Source organism: Coloeus monedula (assembly GCF_965178545.1).
Source record: "Coloeus monedula genome assembly, chromosome: 3".
Classification (NCBI taxonomy): Eukaryota; Metazoa; Chordata; class Aves; order Passeriformes; family Corvidae; genus Coloeus; species Coloeus monedula.
The window spans coordinates 11,109,555-11,133,935 of record NC_138783.1 but is presented as its reverse complement, the minus strand read 5'-3'; the positions used below and the strand labels follow the sequence as shown (position 1 = coordinate 11,133,935).

At 40.7% G+C, this 24,381-nt stretch overlaps 1 protein-coding gene across 3 annotated transcripts in view; it reads left to right on the top strand.

Moving 5' to 3' along the window:
• Positions 1-14,000: 14,000 nt before the first annotated feature.
• The window catches only part of NRIP1 (nuclear receptor interacting protein 1), a 73,908-nt gene continuing 63,527 nt past the window's right edge, over positions 14,001-24,381 (top strand). For 2 of the 3 annotated variants that reach the window (XM_082279170.1, XM_082279168.1), the window contains exons 1-2: positions 14,001-14,122; positions 20,810-20,894. The gene's annotated coding sequence lies outside the window, so the exon portion shown is untranslated. Of the gene's footprint in view, positions 14,123-14,272; positions 14,387-20,809; positions 20,895-24,381 lie in introns of those variants that run through there. The other variant, XM_082279169.1, reaches the window with a different exon arrangement.

Genomic DNA, 24,381 nt, shown 5'->3' with positions numbered 1-24,381 from the left:
TTTTTATAGGCAAGAACATCTAATTCTTGTCTGGTTTCCCTTGATAGCCAATTGCCTTTCTTAAATCTTCACCATTTACTTCTAGGTTAATCCTTTTGCTTTGCTTAAATAAATTCTCTGATTCCTTGATATCCATGCATTGCAATTAGTGTACATAAATATTTTTCATACCACCCCCATCCACTTAGCTTAGTAATACATACTTAGCACTTTTAATTTTACCTCATAAATCAATCACTGTAGCTCCAAAATCAGTTACATTTTTTCTTAAACCATCATTCAATACAAAGAGTCCATTATGCATGTCTGTAAATAATACATTAATTGTGTGGTTTAAATTCATAAACAATGTTACACAATTAACTTCATAAAATTGCTTGCTTTGAAAATTGTGCAGCTACAATTTCTATAATAGTAGCTGAAAGACAACAGCACTAAGCCAGGCATTGTCACTTTGAATTGCCCCTGGTAAAGCAGAGGCCTCTTAAATGTGCAATTATGACAGAGAGAAAGTGTATTCCTCATTACAGATTTATTCCTTTAAGTACCTTTTCAAAGGTTTCCACCTTGTTTTGTATTGCTGTGCACTAATGGTGTAAGACATGATTACTTCAGGGAGTGGCTTTATTAATATAAAAAAAAATTAGTGAAGATTTTTTTAAAACTGGATTTTTAAAAAGTCTCTTTTTCACTGTGATTTATTCTCTATCAGGTTGTTAAAAAAAGATTTTGCTCTTTTGCCTTCGGCAAACACTTTTTTCTTGGGATGGAGATAGCAATGGCATGAATAGCAGGCTGTACAAGAAAAGAGAACACAATCTGTAACCAAAAAGAAGCATATTTATATGTTGATAATGGTTTGTTCCAAGTTTGAAGACTAAACTGAGATCCAGATTCTATAGACTAGACAGCAGTGAAGGTATTTCTGTTGTATTACAGCATTTAGCTAAGGTAGAGAAAGAGCTGAAATAGGCATTTCAAATCTGGGAAACTGAGGTGGGAAAAGTCGTGAAGGAATCTGCCCAGTATTACAGAATCCGTCGGGAGAATCAGGAGTGTGAGCTCCTGCCTCCCCACTGAACCGATCTACAGGACTGTATTTATTTTATAATCTGTTTTTATGCTCTTATCTATTTAATCTTCCCCTCACACCAGTTTTTATAAGTATGTCTCCGCAGAGAACTCCAGCATAAGAAATGTTTCTGCAGATGAGCCCTGAGGTTTTATAGTAACACTGTATAATCATTACACGGGAGGTACTCGGCGTTAAAATGGTGCAAATTACCATTGGAAGTGACTCATTCCAGCCCAGGGAAGGAGGGTTTGCTGTCTCTTCTTGCCGCCCTGCCATCGCTCACCGTCGGCAGCAGCCGCTCCTTACATAATGTCACATATGTCACATATGTCCCGCCAGATTGCCCGATCCTGCCGGGCAGGGGAGGCTCCACGCACGGCTCGCCCCCCTGCTGCTCTCACGGCGGGGTGGGGGGGGGAATCCTGCGGAGTCCCGCTTGGGATTTTCCCATCGGGCTTTTGGGAAGGGGAAACCTCGGCCCAGGCTCTGTGCCTCCGTGCGTGTGCCTGTGCCAAGCGCAGGGAGGAGGAGATGCTGGCAGCCCTCGCCCACCTCCCTCCCCACGCCGGGCTCCGCACGCCCTGGCTGGGCAGCGCTGGGGAGCTGCTGGCTCTGCTCCCCTTTTCCACAGCGCTGTTCACCGGCTCCTTTCTGAGCGTTCCTTGTGCCTCTCCTGTCCACTTCCCCCCGTCATTCCTCTCCGACTAACAGGGGTAAGTTAGCACTGCCCTTCAGTCACCTGGATATTCGCACACAAGGGCTGCGCGGTCAAAACCAGTGTCTTACAGCCATTCTTAACCTCTGCTGTGCAAAAATAAACTGGGGGGAAGTTATCCCATGGCTTATAGCTGTGGTATAGAAATACACTCAAATGAAAGCCCAGACATGGAATTAAAGGATTTGGTACCCTACTGCTCAAAGTAAAACACAGCCAGTAGCTCTTTAGCATGGGGTACCAGTTACTGCACATGTTATTTGTTTAAACTGAAGATTCCACCACTGCTGAATTGCACCGTATGTGAAACTCCATATCTGCTACAGTTCCAGATTTATAAAACAGCATTATAGGGAATATAGGCCTATTAATTTTACAGCTTAATTTCTGATTAGATTTTACAGCACCTCTGATGAACTGCATAGATTTTACCCATGAAAAATGATGACAATCCAGTTCTGTCATTTTAAGTAGAATTAAAGCCAGTATTGCCAAGTATAATAATATCTTATAAAAAAAAAAAAAAAAAAAGAACCACCAACACACACACATACACACATATACAAATTAAAATAACCTAGCACCATGTTATTTCTCTATAGGAAAAGGGCCCTTGCCAAGAGAGTGGGACTGTTACCTGTTAGTGCAGTCAAGAGCCTGTGGGTCTAACAGCTGACATCAACAGAAATTCTCCATTCAGGCTGAGCAGGTTAAGAAATGTTTCCTAGCACAGCTGTGTAATGTGTCTGTTAGTAATTAAAAGAGTCTGCTAGAGCTGGTTAAGGAAAAGCATAAAGTGAACCATTTTCTATCAGAAAATAGTTTTGTTAAGAATTCAAATCTCTGGAAATCCTATGCCTTGTATTAGAGGAAACTAATTGTTTTTTTAAAGAGGAAAAAGAAATCCAACACTGAAACAGTCTGTTCTTGGCTTACTTTAGAAGCAAACTTAAATAAACACCCCCAAAACCAAAAATGGAACTGTTGCAATGTGAAAATAAAACTACCATTTCCTATAATGTCAGTTTTAAACTTGGGGAAGGGACTTACTCTGATTTGACACACCGCCAGATTCTGAAACCAGACATAAAATGACATCCCCACTTGGGACATGACTTTCCATTTGCATTTGTAGATGCAAGGTACGTTTTCTAGCCCTGATTTGCTACACTAATCCTGTTGCCTTCACTTGAAAAGAATGGCACATTTCCCACTAACTTTATTAGCGGCAGGATTGGGCCTTGATGCAATACCTCATGTCACAGCAGCAAAACTTGTTGCCAATAGTCTGTCTCAAGGGAGGAGATTTCCAGTAACTGCTCCCTGAGAACTATTCTAAAAATGCAGCTTTTTTCTGTCCAGCCATCGGGATAATGATATACTCCATCCCTGAAGAGAGGGGCATTGACGGAGCTGCATTGATGGCACCAGAGGTCCCTGCTGGCTTGTTCACTAAACAGAACTGGCAACTGACTCTGAAGATAAAAGTTCTTGACGTTTTTCCAAGCTGGTGGAATGGAGCTGAGTGACACTTAGAAATAAATAGACAAGGGAATAGTATGATCTTGAATGACAGAGGAGCTTTCATGAAAGACTTTTGGGGGGAGACATGGGATGTACTGTTCCAGCCTTGAGTCTAGGGGATTTGTTGACAGTTGGATAATGTGCATGTTTGCTACCACTTGTATGACATGTAGAGGGAAACAAGGGGAAAAGTTCCAAATGAATCCTTTATTCCCACTTAAACAGTTAAACCCAAATACAGTATATATCTCTTCCCGCCCAATAATTGACTCTACAAATTGCCAATCTCTTCGGAAATCTCTTAGAAGAACATTCTCTCTCCTGACAAGGAAAAGTACTTCATGAAAAACATTTGTCACTTGTCTGTTATCATAATTCATGATCTTATCCTTCATCCTCTTGCTTGTTTAAGCACACAGAAATAGTGCTTTTAACCTGAGACTTCAAAGGTAAAAATATAGTGAAGAGGTCCCCATTCTTTTTCTTCTCATCTCTGATCTCAGCCTTTGAACATCAAAGTGGCTCAAAGTTTGGGGTAAGTTCTTAAGGATCTAGTTACTAGAAAGAAATCAATTGAATTTCCACGTTCATATTCACGATAGACCAGAACAAATATTAATATTCAAGAACAGTTTAATTTAATAATTTACAACAATTAAAACAAGTTGCTGCTTAATCTTTTGCTCAGTACAACGAAGCTCACTCATTCCATTGTATTGCTGTGAAAAATCCTCAACTTCTGTCAGTCAAAAATTGCTGGGAAAAAAATAATAACCCAGGAATTACAAAACAATTAGGAAGGTAAAATAAATCTCCCCAAACAAAGAATGCTGCCATTTTAATTACAGTATCACACTGTCATGTAAAAGGTTAACACTTAAAAGATGAATCTTGTACCCTCAATCTATTACCCCTAAGCAATTCTCATTTTCACATTAATTTTTGTACGCTGCCATCTAAATTAAATACTTTTCAGTTCTGTCAGTTTATCTCCATATGTATTCTCATTACAGCAGTCACAAGAGCCAAAATACTTTAATCTTCAGTGAAATCCCTGTAGGCCCATATTCTTAGCTACAATTTTAGGGGTTCTATAACTGCTCTTTTCCTCTTAAATGGTGGCACTCCTTTGTGCAGAAATTCTTGCTCTTGTAAGGACTTTCTATAAACAAGTAAATTATGCAGTCTGTTGTGAAATTACCTTCATTGTCAGTGCTAGAGAGTTATAAATCCTCTCACTCCCCACCACTCACCCTTGAAGCTCTGTGTTCTCAGGAAAGCTTCTAATGACACTATTCTGGTAGGTTTGATTTCTGGTCATTTAAAAGCCAAGTCCTGGGGACAAAACTCTTAAAGTTTTCTTTTTCACAGGAAGGACCAAAGCAAAATTATACAGTTTAGACATGAAACACTTATTAAGCATTTCATGGCAGCTGACAGACATAGCTGAAGCCAGAACCCCTCAGAAAACAATGCAAATTGTGAGCGTACTCAGACCATCATCAGGCAGAGGAGCCCAGACTGCCTCTGTCAGTCCAAGTGCTCTGATCAGCCTGGTGGAAGGGTGATGACATACTAGTGTTTCCTTTAGAAGAAACTCAGAGTTTGCATAGAAACGGTGCCTATACCTAGTTTTATTTCAGTATGTGGGCTATAGCTATAGTGCACAAGCACCAGGATTCAGGAGCTGAAAAGTGCTTCTCAATCTGCCAGTTGGGATACACCAACACTTTCTGAAATATGTATGGGATACAAGCAGAAATCCACCACCCAGTGCCCATGCAATAGCTTTAAGAACACCAGTAGACAGTATGTGGGTTTACATCTCTTTGTTTTTGTTTTTCTGAAGTCAATGATAAAAGCTTCCATTAACCTGGAACGGAATCCCTTGCCAGAATGCTTAAACTGGTAGAATCAGCCCCGCTGACAAATATCTCTTATAATAAGTCAAAGTTCATGAAAAAACTTGGTAGTAAAAGAGCAGCCATAGCTTAAATAGATTTTGTGGTGTATTAGTAGCCACTGTGAGAGAACAGCAGGTATGAAACATGCGTTAGTCTGTACAATACTTGCTCTGGAAACAGCACTTGCTACAAAAGATGAAATTTGATAATTGGCCTCCTCGGCGGATCAACAAGCTGGGCATTAAAATAATCTAGCCTAGGGAACATAAAAGCATGAGTGAGCAATAAGCAAAGCATATTTAGTTCAATTAATAATAGAAAGCCTTAATCTTTTGACTGCAACACTGAAAGAAGAGTTTGCAATCATAAAACATACCGAGTTTTTAACCAATGAACCTACATTGAATTTTAAAGCTGGGTTAGAAGTTCAAGTGGGTTTGGGTTGATGGCAAGAGCCAGCCATGAACAGCTCAGGGTTTTTCTCTGATTTTAACTGAAGAAAATTGATGTTTGTAGAGGCTTTTATGCTTACCAGCTTGTCAATATGGTAATAGCACCGTCTGGAATTGCTGGTTTGGTTGACAATATCTGTGTCTTGTCAGCATAGAAATTAAATTCAGCATCATGCCAGTGACCAACACTGCTCACAGAAAGCTTCAGATTGCTGAGTAAGAAGAGGGCCAGAGCGGAACCCTACAGAGCACAAAAAATAAATGCTTTAGGAGAAGGACACAAATTACCCTTGAAAATATAATGCAGGTAAAAGTTGGATAAATATGATTTAAGCCAATTTAGTACTGTGCCAAACGGGAAGATAAAGTTCCTCAGGCATTCAAGAAGAACATCAAGATCTAGCAAAATGAGAGTAGCTGGGATATGAGAGCCTGTCTTTAGGAGAAGGTTACATCTCATTGCTGTCCTGCTGAAAATTTTAAGTAGTGGAAACCCCACCCAAAATACAGAATCTGTTTCCATACTCACTGAAGTCAAAAGCAAATCCTTTATGTCTTTTGGTGATGCTGGTTTCAGGGGATGTAAAATAACTTAGAAATTCTTGGAGGGATTTTATGCTTTGTGTCGTGTATCAACTTGCAACAAACAGAATTAGTGTATGGTGTGGCACTTCTTGCTTTCTTCTGGATTCGAGCAACTGAATAATGCTTATTGCTACTATTTTTTCGTTTAAGACCAGAAGGGACAATAAAAAGACAATTAAACCTAATAATGGGATGACAGGTTCTGCAAATCATGATTTTTTAATCAATTTTCGAGAATTTAAGAGAAATTCAATAGGTAAGTTTTTATTTTCTGGTTTATAGATTTTCTTTCTACCAGAAGCATTCTAGCAGGATCAGAAAATGTCAATGAAAATGTTCAGTGATATTTTAACTCTCAGAGAAGAGATAGGGGAAAGAAAGAATGAAAACGCAGAAGAGAACATCTGTGCAATAGGAGGAAAATATTCTCTTTTGGAGTGTCTGGGCCATGCAATTTATCCCACAAGTTAAAAAAAAAATTAAATAAATAATGGAAAAAAAGAAGTGGTTTTTTTGGATATGAAGGTGGGAACTGGAAAAAAGCTGATGAGTCATAGAAAACAGAATTACATGTCTTCATGTCATGATTTACACTGTGTTTTGCTCATAAATCCAAGTACAGCTTATTACTGGAATTGCAGTACATCTCTGATACTGGGAAAGAGAATTTCAGTAGAGAATAGTGAGAATCATAATAAATTGTTTATACCTTTTCTTTTTCTTTATAGAAAGAACATGAACAAAAAATCTATTTACGATTGAAGTAATAACTCTGGAAAACATGTGAAACTATTTGTTTCAAAAATCCAAGAATTTATCTGATTTGTTGTGTCATTTATTAGCTTTCTTTAAGCATCCGTATGAGCAACATCAATTGGACAGCATGAGGGGAAAATTACAAATAACTGGTACATAAAGTAGCTTGGGAGAGGTGAAAAAATGTTTATGGATTTAATTATTATTTGTCGTCTCAACCTGGCCAATTTAACTGCCTAGTAATTATTTGTTAAATAATTGTGACTATTGATCACCTTTTCAAGAGTTTAAATCTGCTCTAGGCAAACCACACAGACAATTCCTTTTTTTCAAACACATTTTTTCAAGTAACTGTTTCTGTATGTTTCTGCTGGTAGACAATGGGCCAGGCCTTTGAAATATTTAAGAGTTATTAGGGAGTAGAACATAACATATTTTAGGAGCTGCCTGTAAGGAGCCATGTGAGTCCTTACCCTTACATTAAGAAAGTTAACAATAGTGTTGTGGAACTGATGTATCAAGAGTTTCAGTATTGTTTACATTAAAGAAGGGATTTTAGGGGATGGAATAAATTTAAAAGGAGTTTTTCAGAAAAACATGGATACATTTGCATTTTGTATAAGATGATAGTATTCTGCTTAAATAAAATAACAGAGCAAAAAGTAGGCACAGCAGGTTACACTTTATATGTTGTTTCAAAACCAAATAAACATGAAACAAAAATTTCAAATTATTAACAAAATGTAATTATTTTCTCTAATCAAGCTTTTATTTTAAAGTAGTTGTTTTGGCCACTGTAATGCAGCAAAATGGATATTGTTCAAATTAAGAATGTAACCCAGATATTCTCTGTGCTAAGTCATCAAAACCTAGAATGAATTTTCTTCTCCACAGAAAAATACTTCCACCCTTTTTTTGTTTTAATCATATATCAAACAAGAAAAAAAGAGGTGCAATTATTCCAAAATTAGAATTACATATATAGAAACAGGGTGTAGTATCTGCTGTTCATATATGGCAGTATCCTCATGTTCCCACTCCTTTTAAAGCAAGGGCAGTCCTGGCTAGGCAGCTCTCTAAAATATATGCAAAAAGTGGTAAGGGAAATTTCCCAGCTCTACGAGGGGATGTAACTTATGTGAACAGAGCTGTTGCTTTGTGGTTTATGGTGACTTGAGTCACTCCCATGCTTCTGACAGTTTTATGTCAGATGCAAACTACTGGTATCATGATCAACGGCATCAAAGCTGGATATGTTACATACCTAACATTTAGTGGAGCTAATGTCTCCTAATAAAACCTAGATATTTGTATGCTAATAAAAATATGCAAAGATATATAGTTGGATCACTTATAAAAGCACAGCTAATATGATTCTGATAAACTCTTCATGTAAAATACAATCAAGCAGAAACTTATCTAACCTTACATGGCCCAGTGATTTGAGTTCCTTAAGTTTTTTGATACACAATTTAAATGGCTTTTCTCACTAGGCATCTGTATGTAAACAGAAACAAAAATTAATCACTTGTGACTAAATTTGTGATGCTAGGTAGGTAAGCAACAATTTTTTGAGAATATTTCATCCTAAGAACTGGAACCAAGTTTTCTAAACAGTCCCCTTTTAGGTACCTAGACAAAGAAGCCAGATTTTCCTCAGAATTTCTTAGTTGTACATAAGCTGATATGTGGGGAAGGAAATAGATTTAATAAAAATACATGAGATGCACAGTTTGGCTTAACACAGCAGTTTCCTGTACTTGAGTCAGAGCTCTTAGTATCATTTGTACTAAAGAATATTATTGCAATTTTCATATGTAATTAAAGTGTTCATATATTTTAAAACATTTGTCCAGCACCCGTGTTATTTTGAAGGGCAAACACAGGACACGTAAGCGTTGCTTTTTTAGGTGCTTCCTACTGGTCCTTTCCAGAACTTTATTCATTTGCAGCGTGGTACTGGCTGCCAGTTCGCGTGTGTATAATTTGTACGTAGTGTTCATTTCATTTTAGAACATACTGTTTCAACAACATGGCTTGTGTCATCATGAGAACCTCGACAAAGGGTTACCCAGAGCTCATGTTAGCCAGCCAGAAAAACGGGGCCGTGAAACAAAATTGTTACTGAGAGTAACTTCTGAAAGCAGAGTGTGAGAGAGGGCATGATTCTTCAGTCCTCTTTCAATCTGTTACTGCTGACATGGGGAATACCTTTGTGAGAGAAAGGAGGCAAATACAAATTCTGAAAGGAAAATGAACATTCTGAACAGTTTCAGCTACATGCCTATAACCTTCTCAAATGTTATCTTTGCATGGCCATCGACCCACAAGTAGGAGCAGTGCTTCTGTAGTGTAATACCTGCTCTACTGGTACTTTCTCATGCCAGTTTATGAGTAGTGACTCCAGCACGGTTATTTTCTGGATGTGCTTTCACACTACCAGGAACGTGACTCATCAGAACAATGCTCTCAGAAATATATTCTTCATGTTTGTGCACGTGGGATGAAATTGCAGAAAATTCACAAGTACAGGATGCTCTCTTCTGGATAAAAACCCTGGTGTTTTGTTCTGGTAAAATAATTAATGTAAGGTAGTCATATCAACTTAGCACCAGCCCCTTTCACTCTTCTATGAAAGGTGTTACAGGGGCTGAAAGCAGTGTTTATTTCCTGCCACTAAATGTAAGACCTGAAGTGTTAGTCCTCATTTAGGGTCAAAAAACTGCACACCCCTACCCCAAAAACACATATGGTGAAGTAAGACTCACCCTAGCTCGTGCCTCAGAACAGATACGACGTGCTGGAGGCATGGCCAAAACTCACCAGATGCTGCAAGCATATGATTCCTCCATGAGAGTTTATATGGTACAGCTGTCTTTAAATGTTTCTGTAATTGAAAAGACTCTAGCATCTGGTCCTTTGCTTATTACTCTTAGAACAAATAGTCACGATCTGAAGTCTACTTTTAAATAATGCAGGAAAAAAAATTAATTTGAGCTGCTAAGGGTACATTCCTCTCAGATGACCTGCTTGGAAGTACTTGTAAAAATGGAAGTAGACTCTGTAATTTAAAAAAAAAAAAAAAAAAGGAAGTGGAAACCAGCTCCAGTAGGGAATGATATATGTATGCATACAAATACCTTTATAATTTTAAATGTAGGTGGATGAAAAAGCAGTGGTGTGTAGTTTTTATAACTTTCAGCTATAGAGTGTATTACTCTTCCCTTTACATGTTATTGTGTAATTCAACTCCACCACCAACAGTTGCAGACTTCCTGCTGTCATGAGGAAAACAGGATATGCCCTATGGTACCCCCTGCAGGAACCCTTCCCTGGACCACTCATTCCTCTGATAACACTTGCAGGGTTCCCACTGATTTCAGTTATTCCCAGATAGTACTCCTGAAGAACACCAGACTTTTGCACCTTACTACTTCAGATTTATGGATGAACGCTGTTATATGATGATCATTAATTTAGGCAAACCTCCTTTTAAATCCTTTATTGAATAAACAGGAGTCATAATAATTCCTTTTTTTCTTTTTATTTTCTATTTTTGGGTTCTTTGGGGGTGTGTGTGTGTGTGTGTGTGTGTACCTAAGTTCTGGAACAACTAGATGATTTAATCCTCTGTGAAGGCACCTTTGAAATGGTGGGTAATCTGACATATTACATGAATTGAACCAGGCTGAGTCAAGGATGGAATTTCATTATTTGTCTATGTAAGGCTGACAAACTATTTTAGAGGAAGATTTAGTCTGGAAATGCATTTCTGTAAAGGTACCTAGCTTCTCGACCACATCCTAAGCCTCTCATATCATGACTGGATGCCGTAAAGCAAGGCCTTAATTATTGTGATTGAAAAAGGTAGTTTCAGAGTGGTTAGCTTTTTGAGAGGCTGAGATAACCTTAAAGGAAAATCAAAATAAAAGCAACTGTAGTTCCCCCAAGCTCTTCAAAGCACCTTATGTGATTTAAAAATAAGCTAGCATTAGCTTAAAAATGTTTGGGAATAATAAAAAAGCATTTGCATTTTCTTTTTGATAATAATATGTGTCTTTTTACCATATGGCACAGACCTATGTGTTTTGCTTCAGCAAGTAAAAGACCAAGTTTGTTACTGAAGACATAGCTTTACTCATCATTTTTAAACACATTATTGTAATCATCAAAATTATCAAAGGAAAGTTGTAGGTACATCAACTATTTATTTAACCATGTTTTAAATGGTGACAGAGATTCATTTTGTTCTTCAAGAATGTTAGAATCACTGTTGTATTTTGGTTTTGATTAAAGTCTTCCTAGGTCAAAAATATAACTTTCTGTCTTTTAAAGGAGGGAGTGCATTATTATATATTTTTATATATATAAAAAGAAGTGGTTCTCTGATATTACCAAAGTACAACAGCAGTAGCTCTCCACTAAGTGCTTGCAATTCTGGGAGTAAGTTCTAAGGTAAGCTCTATAAATATGTTTTTCCTTTCCAAGACTGATGCAAAGGTAGTTTATGCTTTCCTGTCACAATTGGCCTTCCATTTAACAGCATCTTATAGTGATGAATTCCCTTTGAAAAAAAAATTGAACAAGTGTCCTGCTTTGCAATATAAGAAAAAACAGGTATAGACACCACCCACAGATGGTAGATAGGTACAGCCATGGGTGCTCATCTTTTATGCTTGGGGTGTGAGGGTGTGTTTAGGTTTGGTTGAAGAATGTTCAGGAAGGACCAACCAATACACATCAGTACATTCATACTTCTGGAGTAATGGATTTCACTGTGTGATGGAATTGTTCCTCTTCTTGTACAGGGTATTTATTTAGTATATTGTTTGAATTCTCATAGTTAAGTAAACATGGACTAGTGGCACAACTCATTGTGATACAACTATTAAGTGGTGGAAATAACATACTAAATCTATATGTTGTATTGTTTAATACAGTCTCAGTTGATTGTATCTTACTGAAACTTGTCTCCTCAAGCAACTATATGTTACCTGACAACAATCATTTTAACAAATACTCCACACACACGTCTTTTTCTGTTGCTTGTCCAAGATTCCTCATTTTGTAGGTCTCTCATCTACGCAATACGTTCCCTAAGGTTAAGAATGAAAGAGGTCTCTACTACAGACACTCTTGATTGAAATAGCAGATAAATTGCTGCAGTAATGAGAAAATTTCCTTTTCCCTAGATAACTCAGCTGCTTAGCATTGAAAAAAATTTGAGATGAAGATTCTTTGTGAAATAAAGAAATTAAGGATAATTTCTTTATGATCAGAATTTGCTAATGAGACTACTATGGAAATGAAGAGCAAACCCATTATTTTAATGGAAGTACGATCAGGCTGTATTATGAGACTTATGCTCTCAATAAAAGAGACTTGTATAAACACTGTGACATGCAATGGCTTTAGAAAATGCTGCTGCATGTCTGGAAGAAAGTGGTTAAAAACACATGATGAAGTTAACCTAAATCTTTCATTGGCTTAAAAAATAGGTCAAGTAATACATTACTAGCTCCACTCTAAGCCTGTACACAATCCATACATTCCAAAGTGAAAGACGTTTTGGTTAACATTCCTATATCTACTTTCATTCATGGTATCTCTCGGTTAAAATATTTAGCTTTTCATAAATGTGACTCCCTTTTGCTTTCTTTAAAGGGGAAATTCCTGTGCTCTTTAACCATATTAGTCTCTTACTAGAAAGACGCTTGAATAGATCATTTATTTTACCTGAGTTTTAAAACTAAAACGTTGGCATGTGTTAATGCAGTAATTACCACGCAGTTTATATGTGACTTGAAAACAAATGCGTTTCTCTTTCCCCAGTCTTTGACTCGTAGAAGTAAAGTATCACGAAGCGTTCTGTAAAGCGTTTGGCAGACAGCGTGCGACACGTCGAGACGTTTGTTAAACACAGGCACACAGGAGGTGTGATGAAGGTCGCATGCACTTTGTAGCTTCGTTTATACAGCCAAGTTCAGCCTGTATCTCTGCGTACTCTCTTCTTTGGTGGCAGCAAAGTCTAAAGAACAACTTGACATTTAGTGCAATTTCTGACAGCGGAGGTTTGGGGGATGTCGCCTACCAAAATGGAGGGCTGACTCTTCTCGGGAAGCACTGCCCAACTCTGTTTTTTTTTTCTTCCTCCCAAACTGTATTTATTTGCCACGTGGGCAGACAGCATGGCTTTGATGAGCCGGTTTGCTCCCGATCCTGGAAGCGCTTCCCCCCGCTTGCCCTCCTTCCCCCGCGGTTCAGCCCTGGCACAGCCGCCGGGCGCTCTGGCACAGCCGCCAAGGATGCTCCCCGCTCCCGGTGGCCTGGGAGGCTGGGGCCGAGGATAAGGAGACGTGCTGGGAACCGGGGGGGCAGCGCCAGCCCGGGAGCAGCCGCAGGTGCCGGGGCTGCTGCCCTTCCCGTGCCGCCGACCGCTGCCGGGAGCATCCCGGCTTTTCCTTCAAAATAGCAGTAATAATAATAATAACAATAACAATAATAATAATAATAATGTTTCTAGCGCGTGTTTTTCGGAGGAAAGGCTGAAAACATAAGCTCTAAACCGACAAGTACTGGTGTCGCCAGTAGTGGAAGCGGCTCTTCTCCCCCCTCCCCCCTCATTATTACAAGGCAGCCGAAGGGGGAAAGGAAAAAGAAAAAACAAAAAGAAAAGTGTTATTTTTAAGGCACCGCCGTTTTCATTAGGTACGGGTCCTCCGGTGCTGTCGCTCGTAAGTTTGTTTCCCGGGGGCTCTGCGCCTTCAGTCAGATTAATTGGAGAGGGCAGGAGGGGATGCGATTCGCGTACGTGCGGTGCGGCTGCCCTGCCCTGCCCTCGCCGGGGCGGGGGGCGCATCCCTGAACGCCCGCATCCCGCCCTGCCTCCCTGCCGCCCTCCCCGCGCCGGGGGTTACAAAAGGGTTAAGAAACTTGGCTGGAGAGATGAATGGCGCGGCGCGGGGAGGAGCCGGGCTGCGCCGCGGCGGGCGAGGTGGAAGGCGGAGAGGGAGGATCGCGGCTGCGGGTTAGGCTTTGAAAGTCAGCCTCGCAGGCATTGCAGCAGAGCCCCGAGCCGCGGAGAGCAGCGCAGCGGAGCTCGGCTCGCCCTGTATGTGCACGGGGATGCTCGGGGCGGGGGGGAGACGCGCGGACTCGGGGGTGGCGGGAGGCGGCGCGTCCTGCCCTGTCCAGCCCTGTCCTGTCCTCCAGCCGCGGGCACCCCTCCGCCCGCCTCGGCTCCGGCAGCCGTCGCTCCCCGGAGCTCAGCGCCGGGACCGGCCGCGGTACCAGGGCGGCGTGCGCGGCGCCTGCGGCCGGAGCGGCTCCGGGGGGCTCGGGCAGCCCGCCCGGGAGGAACCGCGGCGGCTGCGGGGTGAGTGCGGCGCTGTTCCGCCGGGGAAATGGCCGAGCGGGGCGGGCCGGGGCCGCGCTGCCGGGTGGCGGCACCGGGGAACAATGCCGAGGTGAGCCCGGCGCGGCGGCGGCGCCCGCCCCGCGGCACCCCCGGTGCGGGCGGAAAGTTTGCCCGGCCGCGGTGGGTTTGGGGGAGCCGCCGGAACGGAAAAGTTACTAGTCCTTCCCCCCGGGACCCGCGAGTGTTTCGCCGAACGCCGGCCGCACGCCCGGGCCCCCCTTTCGCAGGGACCCCTCCCGGTGTGAGCGATCCCCGGGGCCGCACGCTCGGTGCGCAGCGGCTGCGGCGGCGCGGGCACACGGCCTCGCTCCCGGGGCTGCGGGCAAGGCCACGCCGCCCCCGCCGCCTCCCCGGCCCTGGCGCTGCCCTCCCGCCGCCACCTGCGGGCCCGCAGCCAGCCCGGGGCTGCCGCCGCCGTCCCCGCTCGGCCGCGGCTCGGGCTCGGCTCCCTGCGCCCCCCAAAGATGCCTTCTCATCGCTTCGGGCTCCTTAGGGACGTCGCTGTTTCCCTTCTAGACTAAAGGTTACTTTTCCAGACGTGGTTTTCTTGGGGCTTTTTTTTTGTGTCCCCGAAGCCCTCTAAAGGTGAATTTTAAAATTTTTTCTCCCCCGCGCTTCCACCTTCCGTTTTTCCCTACGGAACACGTTGTTTGGGGCTCTTCTTTTTAAGTGCCAGTGGGTGATTAAGTTGGAAGGTAGTGAAACCTAAGGGAACGTAGTATGGGCAAAACGAGGGGCAGCGTTGTAGTGAGCAGCCAGCCTTGTGTCTGTGCTGCACCTTTCTTCATCTGTCTTGTGTATCCTGGTGATTTACTGGGCTTTTAATTTAAAGAAGGATTCAGCTAAAATGCTTGACACGTGTTGAAGGTGTTGGAAAAAACAGTGGGATTTCTGGCTTTGGGATTATGTTGTTGTTAAGGCTGAAGTGGAAGTTTCCCTCTTTTGTCTCGTCTTTCTGGAATCTGTAGACTATATTATTCCTTGTTTTATTTTGAGGGGACCTGCTGCAGTGTCAGACAGCTCACAGGCTGATTAGAATTTAACTGAGTCATGGCACTATAAATGTTCAGAGATACCGTAAAGCTTTATTTAACAAAGAGTGCGAATCCAATCTGTGAAGACCTATGGGGAGGAAGCAGTCACTTGTGGAAGGGGGGTGGTGTATTCCTGAGCAAGTAGGAAACGTTTTCTTTAATACTCAAACGTTATTTACTGTTTCTAGGGCTGACTGAACACATGAGAGAGTGACACATAAGGATGCCAGATGACAAAAGCTCTCTGAGCTGAGGGTATTTTGTGCTTGGGATCAGATTTAATGGCATCTGAGTAATTCTTGCTATATGGACATCAGTAGCTAACATCTTGGAAGGCAAAAGTTCTGATAGAGAACGGTGTTCAGGCAGGTTTGGGGTTTTTGCTGTCTGAGGCAGCTGTCTTCCCAAACTTGTGGTTGAGAAGTTTTACTTGTTGTTCTGTCAGTGGTCTCCTGAGATAGAGTTGACATGGACTCCAAAGCAAGCAGTGAGTTAGTTGTGAGTGAAGTGCATATGTAAGGGTGTTTGTGTTCTGTGAGTGGGATGGAAGAGGTAAGGAGTAGTGACTGCATGTTTTGGGCAGGGGTGAAATCTGACCTGCTGCTAGATTGGCCTGTGCTTCTGGGTCATCTAATGAGCAAGAGCTATCAATGGCTTTCAGGTTTTTCTAGGCCATGCATGCAGAGAGTACAGCATGCAGTCAAATGCCAAACCATGCTGGATTGAGGTTTTGGGGTTTTTTCCCCCGTTAGCCTTGAGGTAGAAAATTGCAAATGAAAGCATGCTCTTCTTCTCTGCTCCCCCTACTTGTTTCATTTTATAAAGTGAAAGATGTGCTAACCAGAATTTATTACAGTCATAAAAACGATGTTGATAAAGAAGTAAAAGTAAATAATGTTTTTATATTGTAAACTTAAAAGGGTGATCTAATCACTGGCTGTATCACCTGTGGTGTTTCATAGTTGTCTTTCGGGTAAATTTGTTCTGTAAAAGGTATCAAGGAAAAATTTTTTAAGTGACTCAGTAAAGATTATAGAACTCAAACGTGAATTAACTTTATGGTGAACGTATTTGCCTGTAGTTTTGCTTATTGCGGGATTTGCTTAAAAGAATTGACAAAGTCTTGCTTGCTTAAAGCTTATTTTGTCTCTTCAGAGCTAGCTTTATTTTTCAGGCTTTGAACATTGGCAAAAAGTTTATATAATGTCAGCTTTATTATCACTGTTAGTGGGAACACTGTTAATTCTACCATTGACAGTGTTGGACATGACTATAATAAAAGATAAACTCTGTTTTGCGTTGTGCCAAGCACATGTATAAACTTGCCCAAGGCAAAGCCAGGGAGTCGCATTTCCCCCAGTCAGCTGTCCTGCTCTAGGGCTGTGCTTGACACCTCCTTGCAGGGCTATCAGAGAAGACATGAAGACCATAATATTTTTATGAATTATCATTTTAGAATAGATCTTCAGAGCTTGCCTGTACCTCAAACCCCAAAAGTCTTGTGGTTGTGTTTCTTTTTCCTGTATGTGAATGTACAGGGAGTGGAGGGGATCCAGAAGGGAGCCTGGGGAGAGCGTGGGGTTCCCAGCTGGGTGCCTGGTTTGGGAGCACAAGCCCCTCTTCCAGAGGGGGTTTGGTGGCTGCCACCCCATGCATGGGGCCTGCAGGCAGGGCAGGGCTCATCTCCCATGTGGTGAGCGATGAGCAGGAGGCAGGGTGAATAGGATAGCTATCCTATGGATTAAAAAGGATAAATACCCTTTTGGGTATTTAAGAAGTGCAAATTTTGCATTGCAGCTCAGGAGGGCAGGCAATGACAGGCAAGCGGAAAGGTACATAGGTAGGGAATGAAGCCTGAACAGGAGGAGAAGGTGTGAAAAGAATATGCATAAATGTACAATAAAGATAAAAACCATAAATTGGACAGTCTGTCTAAACAGTCTTGAACTAAAGACAAAAAGGTTAATGGTAACAGCATTTGTGGTTTGCTCTTTCTTCCTGCCAACAGGCCAAAACGATAAGAACAGTAACTCTGAGCTGTGCTGGCCTTCCTGCACCAAAGAGGGGGAGAGCTAGGGGGAAATTATTTAACAGGATTGTGGCATTGCTTTTGGATATTTTGCTGTTAGGGTTTCACTAGTTACTTTAGAAAACACTGCATTAGAAAACAGCATACAAGGGTTGGCAGGCAGTGCTTTGGGTGAACATCTGGGATCACATGAAAACTTTCCTGTTTCCCAGTGGGAAGATATTCCTTGGGAAAACTGAGCAGAGGTATTCTTTTGGTAAAGATGAATGCCTGCTCTTTAGGGTTTCTGGATTATTTATTTCAAATACTTGGAAATGCTAGCGGACCTATTTAGCACTTGAAAGAATTAATTTGGTAATTTATTTGGCTGTCTTTTGCAGGTCACTTGGCTTGATGGTTGAAGAAGGAGAATAGGAACTAAAACTCATGTAAATAAATATTCATGTGTACAAAGGGGAAGAAGCAGTTGCTAGACATCTTAGCTTGGGTCAACCCCCTCCTGGCATAGTCTTCTCACACTTAAATTGTTATTGGAGCTCATTGCTCTTGTTTAATTGCCTGTCTTGAGTGAAATTTTGTTTTCATACCACTTATTTCTAAATACCATTGCTTTCAGCAGAGGAAAACCAATTTTGCTTATAGACAAAATCAGATTAAAAGCAGAAGCTACAGATCTTCTGTTTTAGTCACTGGTTTCTAAGAGGCTGAGTTTAATGTAGGAAGGAAGCTCGGTGTTGTGAAAGACTTCTGAGGGGATGATCTTCCTCCTCTCAAAAAAGAAGTTGAGGGAGTCCTCGTGAAGAGATCAGGCACTAGATGTAAAATGTGTTCCAGTCTTGGATGAAGTTATTATTTGAAAACAAATAAGGGAGTATTTAATTTGTTCCAAAAAGTAGGCAATGAAGTTGACTTCAGTGTGTTGAAATGTGTCCAAGCAGTAAGTCCTGCTCACAGATGAACAGTATTTTTGATCTCATTGGTCCTAGACTTGGTATTGCTGTTCTGATTTTTTTTCCATAGCAAACTTCAAGATTCATAGCTACCTGCTTTCTGCTTCTTCTCTGTGCCCATCCCACTGTAAAAAGAGAGGGAAAGTGAACTGAAAAGGCCTTTTCAGTGATGGCAAAAGCAGGGCTTGCCTCAGGTGTAGAAAGAAATGATGGTTCTTGCTCCAGGTGATGGCCTTGGTGGTGGTGTTTGTGTCATCACCTATCCTTCATCTGGTAGTCCATAATACAGAACAAATCAACATTCCAAAAACTATAAGGTTTGTAAAGCAAGTGGTCCAGATGTGAAGTGTTTGGGAATGAAGTATTATAGAAAAGTTTTTTTTTTTTTCTCCTCAATTTTTAAAACATATTGAAGGAATATGGATTTTTTTTCCCCAAAGTAGCAAATTTTGTTGTCTTTGAACTGAAGTCTCATAAACCTTTTGTAGTCACTTGGAACAACACAAAAAAGACTATTTAATGCTGACCTAAAGAAATCCCATCTATATGTTGAACCTTGATGGCAATACTGTATGGAGTGGGTTTTTGTGTGTTGTTTTGTGTTTTTCCCTACTAGATAGCAATCTGTCTCCTCTTGGAAGTAGGAATGATTAAATTCACCCATTTGTCAGTGGTGAGAAACACTTTGTCTGCCTCTATAGTATAGAATAATAATACTGAAATTAACTATTTTTCTCAAATTCAGGTGACTTGAAAAGATGAGAATGTTTTTTTAATAGTGCTGCTTTCTTCTGCTCTGTGGGATCTCTTGTCCTGTTTTTCATTGGCCACAAAAGATGGCACATCCAGCTTATTTACCCTTTCAGTAAAATGCAGCTGAGAAGGCTGTGAACTATGTTTATTAGCACTTTTGTCACTGTACCTATCATGTCTCCATTTATTTTTACTGTGGTGGTCGATTTTTTTCCCCCCCAATTGAATACAAATGTTGAGGATTGCGCCCCTTCTGTGATGCAACTTACCTTTTCATTTTGTGATGTATGTGGAAGAAAGATTTAAAATAGTGTCTGCATATAGTTTTCTGGAGTATTTACTTATTTTTCAGCTTAATTGGCTCTGTTGTTGGGCATCTTTTGTTGGGTCTTGGTGCTAGCAGTAGTCCAGCATGCTGCTGTTATTTCATGTATCTGAAAGCTTTGAATAGGTGTTTTTTTGGATGATGACCAGTTGATCAACACCTGTATCTTTTTTCCCAGTTAGCAAGCACATTGCAGTGGTCAGAGTTAGATGTTTTCTCTAATCTGGCTTGAACCCAAGTGGTTTTGTGGAGGAAGAAATGCTCAGATGTGTCCCCAGCAAACACACTTCCCACTCTTCCCTCTCTATCCTACCCACCTGTGGGGTCCTCAGTGTTTAAAAGGCTTTTGTGTGCATTTTTGTGGGAACAGAAGCAAAAGGTGTTGAGATAAGGAGAGGAACTCTCCCATTGCCAAGCAGGATGGGGGGGGGAGTTCAGCTTGGTGGTGGAGAAAGTCTATTTTATTTCATTCTTTAAGTGTATTTTACTGTATTTAAATTTAACTACTAAGCTTGCTTCTTGGGTGGTACCTTGATGACCTTTAATAGTGAGGCTTGTCACAGCAGCAAGGCTGAAACAGTAGAAATAAGAATGATCTGGACTAGCCGTTAGTTTGCAACCTTTAGCAACATTTCATTTAAGAATAGTAGACAAGTGCTGAGAACTTTTAAGTTTGTGATTGTAATGGATAACATTTTCTAACTAAAATAAAATAGTGTTGCATACTATTCTTAAATCTCTCAAAAGCAAACATTACAATTTCTACTGGTTTATTTTTTCTAACTAATTTTGTGGCGTTTAGCATTACGCTCACCTGTTACACTACACTCTTGTCTTTTCCTTATGTATATGTAAATTAATAGAGGCTCTTTAAAAACTGATTTTGATGTTCATGGGTGCAAGTTTGAACTGTTAAGCAGTAAGCACTACATAGGAAGGAGGGCTTTCATGTGACAGCTGTTTTTTTGAATGAAAGGATGGAAAAGAGGACTCTGGCTTAGAGTTGAATGTGGATTTTGTTCTTGCAGAAATAATGTCCCCTTAGTACAAGTCTAGACAACATGAGTTGTTTCTACTAGTTTTACTCGTGGTTCTGTCTGGAAGATTTTGATTTCTGAAGTTCAGAATGATACTTTTCTTCTGAAATAAAAATGTTACTTGCAGTTCATACTAGCCAAAATAAAGCACTGCTTTCTGTTTCACCACCAGTAAGAAAGTAGATAGAGGCATATTAGATAGGAAAAAATGATTTGCAGACTTTCATAGGGTGATTTCTGCTGTTTTTTTCAGATCAAGCATGAAATTTTTGAGGAAGAAAATTGATGCGTCCTTGGACTCCTGAAGGAAGACCTTTCCTAATGGAACCACATTCAAGGTAAATAATTTGTTTGGGTTGTTTACCTTGTCTCTTTGGTTTGGGGTTTGTTCTTTGTCTTGCCAAAGCTGTCAGACAACTGTGTGCCATGTATAAGCCTTTTAGGATTATAATATGTTTTGAAGTGATAAATGTTCAAGATAATCTCTCTCTTTTTCTGTAAGAGTTGGGCTTTTTTTTATATGTATGCTGATTAAAGAGAAATAAATATTTTTGTAACGTCTGAACTTTTTGTAATTTTCTGTTAAATTCTGAAGGTTTAGCCCACGTTTTTGAGGTGTCTAAACAGTGAAGAGCTTGATTTACATGTAATTTCTGAGTAAAAGAGAAGATTAAATAACACTTACTGTGTTACCATCTCTTATTTTTTAAATAAAACAGATCCAAATTGAGCTTGTGTGGCAAGGGACCGTCACCATAAAATCATTATTAGATACTACATTGCAATGGCTTGTAGACATTTAGCATCACTGTCATTTTGTTCGGATCTGCTCCCTTGGTTCCCATTTCCTAAATCCTATTTTTCTTTGATACCAGCAAATAATTCCCTGAGTGTTGTCCAGTGATTGCTTATGTATATGCACTTTGGTTTGTGAGTCATTTTATTCACTTGAGTAGCCCCACTGTCCTCGGTGGGCCTACATGCGTGCCTAAGAACTTGAGAATGCTGATGAGCATAAAGAATATAATTTGGGCATGTAATGGTTGACAAGCAGTTGTTGTTTTGTTTCTGGTCTCTCTTAGGACTCATTTGCATTGCCTCCAGTGGCAACTTTTGCAAGCATTAGTAGGGAAGGTCTAGAAGCTGGAGGAAGTCATACCAAATCCCAGCCTGCAGAACTTCTCATATCCATTGTAATGACACAGATTGCAGATGCAAGGATATATTTTTATCTTTTTTTTTTTTTTTTTAATAAATCCATGTGTTGCATGACTTTACTTGAATACAGTATTGGTCTATGTAGTGCAGTTTGAGCATCTCCAACACAATAAAATATGGCCAAGTTGAAATCATTAGAAAATATGAAAATATATGTGCTTCTTAAATTGTAGGGACTTGGATTTAACCAAAATCAGTGCTTTGGAAATAATCAGAAGTTGATATGAGAGATCCATTTTTCCCCACAACGTTTTCTATTTGACTTTTCAAAAAAAAAAAAAAGGAGTTGAGTTTTACTGTAGTGCATCTTAGTTGCCTGAGCAATTGTGTGTACAGAAAAGTTAATGGTATTACTTGCTGGTCTTAGAATCAGTAAGACAGGCACTTTGGAATTAAAACACAAGTAATTAATTAGCAATGTAAAACTGGAGAATTGTTGTGATCAGCAGCAGATGGTCTCATATACAGCGTTCATAGAACTTAGTAGACAATGGCTTTTGTGGCAACAAGCTTTTTGAAATCTCTCACATCTTCAAAAACAGTTAAAGTAATCCAAAGCTTTGGTTCAAGATTGTTGCCTCTTTTTAAAGCAGTTCTATTTAGTCAGGGTTGCAGAAGCATGAGCTGTAAACAAGGATGTTGCAGCACGTATTCAGCTTGTCAGTAAGGTGGTTAAGCTAAATGTTTGAGAACATGTTTGTCAGTGTATATACATGGCTGGTAATCCCAACGGTTTGCATTCTGTTTTCTGTTTCTTACCAATATTATAAAGCAGTTATGAGCTTTATCATTCTTTTTTTTTTTTGGAGTGGGGAATAGGTTTGTTTACTAGTTATGAGCACTAATTGTGAAATACCTCTGTTGGTATACCAAGCTTGCATTGCATACATAAATAGCTTTACTGAGGAGTGCAGTAGTGTCTTGATCAGAGGTTTGTTATTGTTGCTGGAATGAGAGTTCTTGTTTAAGTCAAAGTTCTGGACCCTTAGGGTAGACTTTCTCCAGAAGAGTACTGCTCTAGAAACATAACTGCTGGTCTTGTTGGTGCTGTGTACCCTTCATGAATTAAGAGATAGTGGAGCAGAAGGCAGCCGTGCTTTAGTTGAGCTTGCATAAAACGAAAAGTGTGTAGCTAGAATGTATACATTATGTCCTTGTTTAAGTCTGTGCAAGTCTGAGACACTTCAAAGGATGCAACTCGCCTGGAGATGCAGATGAGAATTACAGTCTAATAGTAAGTGTAACTATCTTGTCAAAAGAACAAGATGGTGACTCAGTGTGAGGACGGTTGGCAGAGGCAGCCTTTAATTGAGGAGAAATTGGTCACTGTAAACCAATTATGTCTTATTTTTAATGATGGGTTTCAGAGAACAGCAAATGAGTGCAGTATGATCTTGGCTGATAGCATGTGCTTTTCTTGTTGGATAAAAACACAAAAGCCTGAGGATATGAAGTTGCAAACAGAAGTTTTCGCTTCTTTTTTTTTTCCTCGCCCTCCTCTCTCCTCCGAAGAAGAAAAAGCAGGCTATGCCAGTGGAAGAAACTCCACTTTTTTTGTTGTGAAACTGATTAGCGTTTGGACATATTTTGTCTTTGGGGACTAACGTAGTCCTTTGAAATTTGGAGAAGGGGTTCGTAACTTGCAGGGTAGAGAAGCATCCCTCACTCCTTCTGTAGCTTGGCATTTAATATTTTACAGCAAACTTTTAAGTTTAACATATTTGAACTTGTACTAGATAGGGTTAATAGGCTAGAACAAAAGGTCAAAGCATAAGGCATTAGGCTTAATTAAGGGAGAGCAAGAGTGGCGGGAGTCTGTGACAGTTAAATGGGTTTCCCACAGACTAATGTCTGTTACAGTGCAACCATGCCTCAACTTAAGTGGGTTATTTTGTGCAAAGGGCAGCCGTGATTAGCAGTTTGACATGCCAGACGTTTCTGGCCAATCCCATCTGTTTTAGAGGTTAAAAAGCATACCTTTATGAGCTGATAGATTGATTTGTGTGCCCGTCTGGTAAAGATTAGGAGTCCAAGGCTGATGCTGTAAATGCCAGTTATAGAATATAACTTAGCCGCTCTTTGTTTAAATTGTGGTGCAGTGGGGCCAGCAGCTCTAAAAGTGACCGCACGGCAGGGGTGCCATGGTGAGTGTTTGGAACCAGAAACACTCTGGGAGGAACATTTCCTCCTTCCTCAGGTTTGTTTTGAATGTGAGCCTGTAGGCTTTGGGCGTTCTGTAGTGCTTTGCTTGGAAGCGGAATCTGGCTTAGCGCATTCCCACGTAAGGCTCACGCCTCTTCCTTGCTGCAGTCGCTGCTCGTGTGCTTGTCCAGAAGTTACCTGTCTCAGCACGAGCAGTTCTCCAGTTCCAAGCACAGTTGGCTACAGGACAATTTTGGTACTTGAAAGGTTTCAGCATTTGTCTGAACTCATTATGCCGTCTGTATCCTTCCTGCTCTACTGTTGAACTGGGACGATACATGCCTATTCTGTTGTTTTTCCTTTGTAGCTCTTACTTTCAGGATAGTTTTTCTGATTGTGTCATGAGGTTGCCTTAGAAGCCTAAAATAAAATAGGTAGCACAATAAGTCTTGACTGTGTTTCTCG